Source organism: Chelonia mydas, chromosome 4, assembly GCF_015237465.2.
Source record: "Chelonia mydas isolate rCheMyd1 chromosome 4, rCheMyd1.pri.v2, whole genome shotgun sequence".
NCBI lineage: Eukaryota > Metazoa > Chordata > Testudines > Cheloniidae > Chelonia > Chelonia mydas.
Genome location: NC_057852.1, coordinates 32405303 through 32417391, shown reverse-complemented (window position 1 = coordinate 32417391; position 12089 = coordinate 32405303). Strand labels below are relative to the sequence as shown.

Sequence of the window (12089 nt, the reverse complement as noted above, 5' to 3'; positions counted from 1 at the left end):
TGCTTAGGATGTAGCACTGAGATACAATTACTAGTTTGTTTCTTTGGGCCACTGTACTCTCAGCTCATGATCAGCCAGGTGCCACATCCTGCAGTGTTCTCTGTTCTTCCTAGGACATCGTACATGTGAAGTAGTTCGTCTTATGGCTACCCATACAGCTATATTATCTCTGCCCTACAACTTTTATTCCACTGTTTATTACCCTCAGTTCACAATTCAAGTTATTACACAGGCTGACCAGACCTTTATGCATTCACAGTGAATAGTTGCTACAGATATCCTTTTATGTCTGACTTCTAGTGGATCACATCGAGTGCTAATGGAAGTCTGAAGTGAATGCCTGTACTAACAGGTTAATCATTACAGCTTTACAGGAAGCTAGAGTGTTAGCATGAAACCAAATGGAAAGCTAAAGAGCTTTTAAATAAGTCTTAACACTTTGTTATGATCTTCTCAAAGCTTCCCTAAGCAGAGTCATGTCTGGTCAGTAATTGTAAATGGGAGACTTCCCAGGAAAACCTAGTTGCCACAAAAATTTTTACTAATGACTCAGTAAGTGGCACTCTTAATAGCTAATACTTTGTACTTCTACAGTACCCTTTATTCAAGAGGCCTCAAAATACTTACACAGATTTAGCTATAACTTCAAACTCCTCCTCTAAAGAAAGAGAAATATGGAGATCGCTTCAATACTGAAATGCAACCATATCTAGGGTGAAACAAAGCAACCTTTTAACAGTACACAGCAACACTACACAACCATTTAGGATAGGAATATAGAATACTGAATCAATTGAAGTTGAATGAATTTTAGGTAGGGAGAATGTACAGCAATTACTAGAGCTGGAATTTGTCAGTCAACTACTCTAGCCCCTTTTCTTTTAAGAAAAAGGCCACAGGGTCATTAGTGACCACAAATTGTCAGAACCTTGGTTTTACATCTCTTCTGAAAGAAAACACTCCCAGCAGCCCAGCATGCTAGAGACTGCAAGGAAAATGCCACCTGCTGAAACACCAGCATCCCTCCCTACAGCATCCTGTGTGTTCCATGTTAGGTTTCCTGTTAAAGTACTAATCTGGCCTGGCTATGCTTGGCTTGTGAGATCAGACAGGATCCCCGCATGAGGTGGCAGAATTATTATTAGGAGTTATTTGTAAAGAATGGAGTCTATGCCACAACAGTCAAGTTAGTCAGTCCAACAAAAATCAGTGCTGACATATTTAAGAGATCATGTGAATGTGAATCATGAATTTAATACAATTACTGGATGTTTTTACTGGAAAGTAGTTACAGTCCACAAATTCTCAGTGTTATTTCTGGGAAGAGATCTATAACATGAATGAAACATCATGTTTCTTTTGTTTATATGTCTGGTGTTTCACACCACCAACTTGAGTTTGATCATCCCTGTAAGAATTCACAATTTTTGTCAGAAGTCAAATCAAGGGCATGTAATAAACTGTTTAGTCAAAGGCAACAGTCATCTATGGCTTTTGAAAATTCTGTGGCAGTACTCAACTGTTACCTTAAAGTATCCACATTTTGTAGAATATGGATCAGCCAAAAACAAGCTACTATCACCAACCTGAGCACATCAAATAAGCCTTCCAGTTACTACATTGGCTTCCCCTAGATAATTACATATTATTAGGCAATAGACATGAATTTGATACAAGTGCCTAATAATCAGGGGGTGCTGGAACAATTTTTATAGTGGGGGTGCTGAGATTCATTGAACCAATCTGTAAATCCTGTATATAATGGAAACCACTTCAAGCCAGGGGGTGCAGGAGCACCCCCAGTTCCAGCACCTATGCTAATAATACATCCTACTGGCCAACTATTTTAAGTGCCTTCCCTATACTGGTGCAATCCCCTTGTGTAACAGAGCAGAAGTGAGCTCTGTAATTCTGAATTTATTAACAGCTCTTGTTAATATGTGAGCAAGTATAAAATCAAGCTCGATCCCCCACAAATCTGTGTTTAGCTGTTCAGGAGAAACAGTGACATTTCTATATGACAATAGAATAAGCCAGTAATCCTTAGTACACACAGGAAGGATATTTTACAAAGTCAATATTCAGAATAGAATCACAATAACTTTAATTTCCTGAGTTTTGCAAGGTTACAATCACAATTAACATTTCATTAGCATGTTACTTTGTATGGAATTAAAGTGGATGTCAACCAATGAACAAAACCCTCACTCAGCGTGAGAATAGTTCTTTACTGTGATGTGTGTGACAACCACTGAACACGTTAAACAGCTTAGATCAATTTTTAAGAAGGTAAGGCCTTTCTAAGTCCATCACCCTCTACTGGAGCCAGATGATGCTTCCTTCCACCATGTGGCCTTGGGGAAACTGCAGACAGGAGTCCTCCAGAGACTCCAGCTGGTCAGAGCAGAAACAGCCAAAGCAGTGACCTTTGGGCATTCAGAGAACTTTGTACAGTTTTGACTGGACTTTCTCTGCCCCATGCTGATTGGGCCAACCCTCCCCATATTCCATCCCCAGTCTCTTCACCTCAGCTTCACTCCACACCTCCCCCTCTTATCCCCTCATCCTCCAAGTCCCATCATACCCAGCTTATACCCTCCTAACTAAATTCACACACACTCCCCAAAAAACACCACACACTACAAACCAAATTCATGGAACTAACATGATGTTTGCTGCCATCACACTATTCATTCTGCTTGTGCGTTCTACCCCTTTCCCCAGCCTGGGTCTGTCTTGTCTATTTAGATAATAAGCTCTTCAGGCAGCTCCTGTCTACTACTCTGATTGTAGAGTGACTAGCACAATGGGGCCCCGTTCTTGGTTGGCTCTTAGGTACTATTGTAATAAACATGATTACTAGTAGTCTACAAACAAAAGTTGTGCCACTAACTATAACACTGTAGTTAAAGAAAGCAATATAACCTCCATAGTGTGAATGCAGTGCCTTACACCAGTAATGCTTATTCCTGTACAGAAAGAAGAATAATCTGTGCTGCTCTAAAGCACCTTTATACCAGTACCAGTGAATCCACATGAGGAATTGCACCAGTATAACTATTTTGGTTAAAAAAAATCATACATAACATACATTGTATTGGTACAAAAAACAGTCACTACTTCTACCCAGAAGAAAAAGAAACCCTGCAGCAGCAAATCTCAGAGCTCATGTCAGTTGACTCGGGCTTGCACTGAGAGGCTTAAAAAAACAAACACACAAAAACAGGGTAGACATTTGGGTTTGGGCTGGAGCCCGAGCTCTGAGGCTCTCCCTCCTCATCAGGTCTCAGAGCTCGGGCTCCAGCCTGAGCGGGAACGTCTACACTACTATTTTTAACCCCACAGCACAAGCCCACATCAGCTGATCTAGGCTCTGAGATTCAGTGCTGTGATTTTTTTTCTTTTCTTTTTTTTTTTTTTTTTTGCGCTTTGTAGACAAACCTTGCATGCTCTGTAGAGCAGGCCTAACCACATTCATGTTAATCTGTTACCTGGAACTTAAACTTCAAGAATCTCAGGATGCTTAGTAGATCACAGTGAGTAGGTATTACTTTAAAACAGCAAACACACTCATTGACTATAAAGTCAGGGCCTGACAAACATATGGAAAAGAGAAATGCTTTGTTAATTTACTCTACGCTTACCTCTAAAAATCTGTTTCATCTCCTGTGTTGCCTATGTGGTTCTGAATCAAATTGTCTTCTAATGTATTCCTATGCCCCATCTGCCTTCTGTTTTTGCACAGGTGTGTGCCAGGCAGCAATCCAGCTGGAGGCATAGATTTTGACTGCTAACTGATACCAGCTGATTCTTTGCTTCCCATAATTAGTGTGATCCACCAATGCAAAGAGTTTCAATTTCAAATTCTAATTTGGAGTTCTCCTGCCTTACACCACTATCAAAACATAATAGCCTCTCCTTTATAATTCATGTGAATACTGACTCTTAATAGCTTGGGCTAATTCACTCCAAGCTGAAAGTTTGCATACAAGATCTCAGAGAAGGAGTGAATTTATTTTACCAAGTTAAAAAATAAATAATAACAACAATAATTTCAGCCCTTTTAAAAACAATACAGGCAATACAAAATAAAATAGAGAGTACATCCAGGTCTGAGGCTGCTGTGTCTAGCTCAAAAATAAAAAATCAGGTTGGAAGACAGGGAAAAAGAGTATTGCACAATATAGCCTAAAGGCACAAGGAAAACAGAACGTATTAAGCAAAAGTCAGAGTGTAATTATACAAGATATTAAATAATATAAGACTCCACATGGAAAAGAAATGCATGATATTTTATTATTTGGAAATAGTATGTGATTAAAGACTTTTTTTAATGCACTTGGTAGAAACCAAGATGTTGCCGATATAGTAAAACAAAGAATGAAGATTGCTCGTGTAGGCTGTGACATGGAAATGGGCTGAGGAGAATGAAACTAGATCCAGAAAACTGGCATGATTACTCACCTGTGCCCCCACAGTTCGATGAATCCTGCCTTACAAAATTTTCCATGCTTCAAAGAATAGATTGTGTGTGGGAGTCCCCCAGAAGGAAATGTGAGACTGAAGATCAGCAGCATATGTATCATGAGCCTTAAACACAGAATACAAATATGTACAAACTGAGATGGATACTCTTGGAATCACATTTAACTGTGAAGCTTTCATTGTTGTATGGGACCAGATCCTCAGCTTCAATGAAACTATACCAGTTCACACCAGCTGAAGATCTGGCCCCATATGTCTTTAGAATAGTTTGTGAAACTTCTTTACAAATCTGTATTAGCCTTTCAAAGAAGAGTCTGCAGTAGGCACCACCTAGAATTCGGTCTCCTCCTAAAACTTTGGCTATATGACTATAGCACTGAGTTCTTTTTAGGAAGTCATTTAATTATAACTGGCACTTTATCTGGAGCAGGGTGAAACCTAATAGGTTTGGAACATAAATGCTTAAATAATAGAGGTTTACAGAAATATCTAAAATGTATTGCTACTTGTTTAATCATTCAGATAATTTTGACCCCTAAAACATTTCCCTGAGTGGGTAAAAACCTAAGAGTGTAAATTTAGCTTCAGCATATAGTTCCAATATTTTGGTGGGAGTGGAGGCTATTATTCTCTTGTTTCTTTTGGGTTTGACATTCAGTTTATATTCTCTTCGTTTTTCTTTTTATGAACCGATTAAAATAGTTTGTAAACCCAATGATCTCTGTACTGCATAGCCGAACATGTAAATTTCCCTGTAGTGGAGGTGTGTTCTCTCATTCATTCATGAAATTTCAGTTTAATACTTGGACAATGCAGACTTAATCTCCATAAAACGTGGGGTTGTGACTGATGCCATCATTTTAATGCATTCCTCCTATACCATGCTAAAAACTAGAAAGCACGGTAAATACATTTAAATTTCTATAGCTTTTCTTTGTAAACGTGTCTTAATAGAACTGGAAATGAGTTCTGACTAAATAAAACTAGGAGTGTTATGCAAGATTGATGCTATCATGGCTGGATTAACCATTTGACTCACAAAGCTTGTGCCTGGAGCTTCTGCATAGTTTGAGTTCCCAAACCTCAAGAAGCCCTATCCACAGCTGAGCTGAGTTCCCAACCCCACTGGCAATACTATACATTGCCTACAATGCATAGAGAGACTTGGAGGAGGCAGCAAGAAGCGAACTGTCCATCTCTAGTACAGTTTTTACTGTACTTTAATAAAGTAAGTCCTGGAAGCAGGAGAGTCCAGGAAATTAAACTTGACTAAATTTAGATTGCATAATCTACTTCTTGGATCTCACAAAACAATTCCAGATAACAATTTACATTTGCCTTTTGTCTTCTGTAGCGAGTGCCAGCCAATTCCCCATCTATTTCCACTTGCTCTAACATGTTACCCAGCAGTTGTTTATATGTCTCATTGAAGAAGTGATTTCTATTTTACAGCTTATTATTTGTATTACGGTAGTGCCTAGGAGTTCTAGTCATGGACTGGGACCCCTTGTACTGTAGGCCCACCAGTTATTCCCTAGTTGTTTCTCACCTGGCATCCTTTAGTTTCATGACTCTGCCCTTTAAAGAAAATGTATAGTTTCATAAATTAATGTGTGCAGGAACATCTATGTGAAGTTACTGTAGCTAGAACAGGAGGCATGTTTCTGTGCTAATAAATTCTCTCTACTTGCTGTAGCAGCTCTGTTCCTTTAGGTAGCAAGCAGAGGAATGAGTTTACTCTCAATCCATTTGTCCTCTCTTAATGCATGTATTAATGGATTATCAATATAATGATTAAGGATAGGTGAAAATTTTCCATCAAAAAACTTTTTGGGGGGAGAAGTTGGGTTTTCAATGACCACCCCACACCTAAAGTGGGGGGAACTTTGTCTGGGCTTGCCGAGGGAAGACAGCTATACGTTATGGCTGGGGGGGGACAGGAGAACGAGGTCAAACTGCTGCAAAAGGTGAACAGTGGTCAGCTTTGCAGTGCTGACTTATCTCCCAGGAATGTGAGGTTTGAAGGCTATAAAAGCATAAGACCTGGGCATTGGAAGCTCCTTTTCCCCACACAGCAGGCAAGACAGCACCCACCTTCCCTGCTCTAGAGGTGGCGAATATCAGGTTGGGCTAGGACCTGCTGTGGGCATTGCTCCTTTTTAAGGGGGTCTGGGAAGGAATTTTTCCCACACCACCAGATTGGCTTTGATGGAGTGAGGATTTTTCACCTTGCCCACAGTGGGTGTCAGGATAGACCATTCCTGGTGAGGAGAAAAGGTGATTAGGCTATCTCTCGCAACTTATTTTGTAAGTATGGAGTAGATGTCCAGTGCAGGTATTCCCTAGGGAAGGCATCCAGTGACCAGAAAAATGGCCTGGTAAAGGATTTAAAAGGAGGTGCTGGTTAAAGGAATAGAATGGGGGAGGGAGGTTGGGGATTCCTATGATTGGTACGGCAGGGAGCCAACCCCACTTCCTCTCCCCCATTCTTATAGCCCACCTTAACCCTCCTATGAGGGGGGTGGATGGTAAGGTCCAAGCCACGGGCTGGCTGTGGGAACCTGGATGGAAAATGAAGGGAGACTAGTGGAAGCCCCATGTAATGATTTGAATAAGCATGGATTTGCCTGCACTGTACACTTTATCTGCTTGGTAGTCCCAGACATCTATATAATAAAGTTGTGGCCTGATTAAAATCCATATCAAGTGTCTCCTATCCTTCTTTCGGTATACCCAGAAAATGAAGTGAAGTGTTTTGTGAAAAGGGTCTGCTTCCTGCAGAAAGTTTTAACTTCTTTTGAAGAAAAAAAATGAAGTTTTTTGGATTGGACTAAAATGTTGATTTGGAAATGCTGCTTTGGTGCCTCGTTGGAGTTGTAGTTTACATGCATTGTGCCCACATTCTCCTTTATAGGACAAACTCTCTGCCTGAAGTAAATTGCTCATGGTGCATCATGGCAACTCAGCAAGAGGTGTCTGTGGTGCATCCTAGGAGATGTAGTGTGGGTAGTAGTAGTAGGGAACCCCGCCCACAGCAGATAACAAGGACATGATGTACCCAAACTACAATCCTCATAAGACAGTTTCTAAGCAACGTTTTATTGTCTGTTGGGGGGGGGTGTAAAAATTTCCAGTACTTGATTTTTTTTTCCTGAAAATTCAATTTTTCACAGGGAACAAAACTGATTTCTGACCCACTCTAATAATAATTTTAATATATAAACACTGATATAATGATTTCCATCCTGAATTACCTCAAAGTGCTTTTATCAGCTCCTGGCATATAAAAATCATTTCATCCACTAATAAAATGCAGCCATTTCTGAAGTTGGGTGGTTGGTATCCAGGCAGACAGCTGACAGTAGTGGGGGAGAAAAAAAAATGTAGTCAGAGACCAGGGCAAACCCTTTCTCATTTCAGAAGTATACTAACTATTGTGTATGTCTTTAAGAGCTAGTAAAAAGCACTATGTAGCTTTCATATAGGTCCTTATCAGTTTTATTTGTTATGTAGCTGCCTAAAATACTAGGAAGAATCCATCCACCAAGCATCTGCACTTCCATTGGTTTGATTTTTCAGCTCTAATTCCCCTTCACCTTATCACGTTAGCTTCTCTGTTATGGTCTGTCGCATCACTGAGTTTAGGCCTAGAAATGCCACCTCAGTCAACAAAGCCCACAATTTGCTGTTTTTCATCACATCAAGGCTCACTGTAAACTGGATCAGTCTCCGTTAAAAACTCAACATTTACCAACTATACAGTGGTGTGAAATACTGCAGTTTCTCTCTATACTTGAAAGAAAGGGTCTGAGGCCCTGCCTCACCCAAATAGAGATAAAGAGCCACCCATACATTCCTGAAGGGCTCTTTCTGTGCTGAGTGTTGAGGCAGGAACTTTCATATTCAACCACCAAGTTAAAGGATAATCTGTCAGTAATAGCAAAATTAACATCCTCTTATAGACCTCCAGCCATTTAAAGTCAAGCCCATCACATTTTGTGGCTGGCAGTTCTCTCTGCACTATGACTGTATTTACTTCACTTGCTTGACAATACATCAGAACAGGATGTCCTGTAAGAACTCACAGTGAAACCTGAGAACATAAAAATTCAGTGTTCTATTGTGCAAAAACTTCTTTGGACAATGAGTCATAGGATAAAGATCTGGTATGTTCATGACTTCTTACTTTCCCCATCCTTTGTTTCTTCTCCTCTCGTGCTTTGATCTTGTATAAAGGAGCAATGGACACAACTTGCACAGACAATTATTTCAGTTTCACACAAAACAGATTTTTTTCCCATTTTGGCAGTTTAACAAGGTTTCTGCTTCATTGAAGAACTATAAAAAGAGGAACTATGATTATCCAGAGAAAAGAAGACACATTATCCAGAAGAGGTATAAAAGATTTGAGAATATTCCCATTCCAGTCTACCAAAGCAATGCTTCAACCAAGCTTGGGAGTATCTCAAGATGTGTGTTATAAAACTGATATGGTCTTCATACAAAGCAGCTATAGTCTGACACTTAAATCAAGGCATTTATGTAGTCAAAAACCACACTTGGGAAAAAAAGTTCAACAGATGAATACTGAGGTGTGTGGGTGTTTGGCTGTGCAGGGGGGGAATTACTGCTTTTCAACATTCATAGTATCACATGAGCAAAGTGGAATAACTTAATATAAAACAGCAATTAATTTTGCTATTAGAAAATTAGAAAAATTGCAAATTGATATTTCTTATAGGCAGAGGAAATTCATATTGTTCACAAATCCTAAAAAAGTGTATTGTTAAATTTTCCACTTATGAGCAAAGTTTGTTTTGTTCTTGCTTTTATTTTGCTCTTGCAGAATGTCTTCAGTGTTCACTAATTTAAAAAGAGTGCCTAGACTATCAAAGACTGCTCAAATTATCAGTGATACACTAGCAAACCAACATAAAACTCAACAAAACCTAATTAGATTAAGAGAAAAAAATTAAATAAACTATTACATACATTGTAATACCATTTAATAAATTTACTTTTTTCACATATATTCCAAAACATATGACTTGTAAAATAAAAATATATCTAGCCTTTAGCTCATGGAGGACCAGAAAACATATGATAAATAGAGAGTAATCTTTCCTTTAAATTTCCTCAAAATTACTACAATTTATTGTTAAACTTTCAGGGGCACGTTTTCAAACTAGCCTTTCAAACCTTCACATTCAAACCCCACTTTTGTGTGGCCAAATTGGATAGATGTGCAAATTCTCACTTTATACCTGCAAATGCTCATTTGTGCCCACAAACGATGCACACATAACATTTGCTTGGGCACTTGCTGAGGCCTTGAAAAGAAAGTTTGGCCTTAAACGTACTTAGCTTTTTAATCATTTCATCATGAAACACTTTTTCAGAGTAACAACAGAGAGAGAGAGAGAGAGAGAGAGAGAGAGTGTAACTATATTAAGCTTATCCTTGTTGGAAATGTTTTTAAAAGATTTTTACTGTGGACACCTGTGGATTATCAAAATATTGTGATTTTTTCAGAGCTGTGCTAGTACTAATGGAGGACTAAAGAAACAATGGGGTGACATTTCATGTGCAGCGACCACCATCTCTGTTCATGCAGTAAGGAATTTGTGGCCTTCATAGCTGCTGCTGTCTGTCAAGGAACTCAGCAAGTGGTCATCTTGTAAAGGCACTTGACCAGCACCTTCTCTAATGGAAAACCAGCACAAGACCTCTGTAATATGAGTGATCTCCTTTGGTCTCAGGGTGTAGTGTCTAAAGTTGTTCCAATACGACTGTATGACCATTTATAATGGAGGGTACTTCAGCCTCATCAGTTACGTTACTTATCATAGAATATCAGGGTTGGAAGGGACCTGAGGAGGTCATCTAGTCCAACCCCCTGCTCAAAGCAGGACCAATCCCCAACTAAATCATCCCAGCCAGGGCTTTGTCAAGCCTGACAATGGGACATGAGGTAGGGAACAGAGGAGTAACTAGAAAATAGAAAAGGGGGAAGGGAAAGAGAAGGGGCTTGATTTGAAGCCAGAGATGTGCCAGTACTCATCAGTGCTAGCACAGAGGTCTCATTGAGAATAACAAGGCTTGGTTGGTTAACATCCATTGGGATTCTTAAATACATACATTCATGCATAGGACTATCCCATTCCACTACATCAACTTAAATTAAACCTTGAATTGGGAGCAATGGAAAGATAACTCACTGAGAAATAACAAATATTCCTTCATGAGCCTGCAAAAGACTTACACGTCTCTACCTTGTCTGCCCATTCCTAAAATGTATCATCCATCTTTAGCATCATCTTGTATACAGTGAACCAAAATGAATTGGTTAAGGTATTAGATTATTTGAGGGAATAAGGGCATCTCTGTAAAGAATTGTTCAAGATTGTGTCTCCCCATTGGTACAAAATACTGTGCTCAAGAAAAGGACAAGAAAGAATAGGCTGCTTTTTATCCCTTTAATAAATATTCTCTCTCTCTCTCTCACTTCAGGCTTTTCAAAATAATAAAAGAAATATAATACAACTTTAAATGAGAATTTATATATCACATTCTTTATGACAGCTGCTTTTATTTCATTTTAAATTAGCAAAGCCTTTATGTTGAGTCTTTGGAACTGACCTTACAGAGCAGCAATACTGTTAGCCCCAAAGCACATGTTTCCTATTTAGCATTTCTAAGGTAACATTCCTCATGAGAGTGGGAGAAATGAGACTGCAACTTGCAAGAAAAATAAAAATCCATATGTCTTTTTTGAATGGTGTTAGTCGGTATGGACACTTGCAAATAAGAAGTGAAAGGATATAGTCTTACAAAGAGCTGCACAAGAAATTCCCCAATGTTTATCTATTCCATTAGCATGCCCTATCAAGCCAGTCTGTGCCATATGGGAGTTTGGTTGTATTTTGTGATCTCAATTTGAAATGAAAGGTCTGATTTACCACCATGTTACTTCAGTTTTACACCAGTGTAACTCCAATGATTTGAAAACAATCAATAGAACTATGCTGTAGCTAAAGCTGTTGAAGCCAACAGATTTACACCAGAGGAGAATTTCGCCTGCTGTGTGCACATAGAGGGCCATGTTATGATTTCTGTTGGAAGCATAATTTCCAGCTCCCAGAATTTTGTGCATGGAAAATCATAGCAATCACAATGTTGCTTTAGCATAGTTATTTTCAATTGCTCAGTTCAAGATGCTCACATTATGTGCTCATTCTTCAAGGTTAAGCTTCTCACCTTCAAGGCCCTGCAAAACTCCTCCTCCCACTAGTAACTTGCTTTCTACACTTGATGTATTAAAGGCCCATTATCCATTTTCAGATTCACGCCATGCCTAAAACTCCCTCCTCCTTTACAGGTACAATACTATCCCTGCTGAAGTCAGTGATAAAACTGCCATCAACGCCACGGGGAGTAGTAGGATCAGGCTCCTTGTACACCAAATGAACTCTCACTCTTGAATCAAATCGCTCCTTTAAAACACACTTCTTCCACAAAGCCTTTCAATAAAATGAAATAATAAATAATAATAATAAAATCTTGATGATTTAAGGGAACTTCAGCTGGTATATCAGAGAGAATGT

At 39.1% G+C, this 12089-nt stretch overlaps 1 long non-coding RNA gene across 1 annotated transcript in view; it reads right to left on the bottom strand.

Annotated features, from left to right (window-relative positions):
* Nucleotides 1–12089, bottom strand: part of LOC122465462 — a 102375-nt gene that overhangs the window by 56984 nt on the left and 33302 nt on the right. Inside the window, exons 2-3 of the long non-coding RNA XR_006290350.1 lie at nucleotides 7740–7840; nucleotides 4465–4590 (exon numbers count right to left, since the gene is read on the bottom strand). This is a non-coding gene — a long non-coding RNA (uncharacterized LOC122465462). The remainder of the gene's footprint in view (nucleotides 1–4464; nucleotides 4591–7739; nucleotides 7841–12089) is intronic.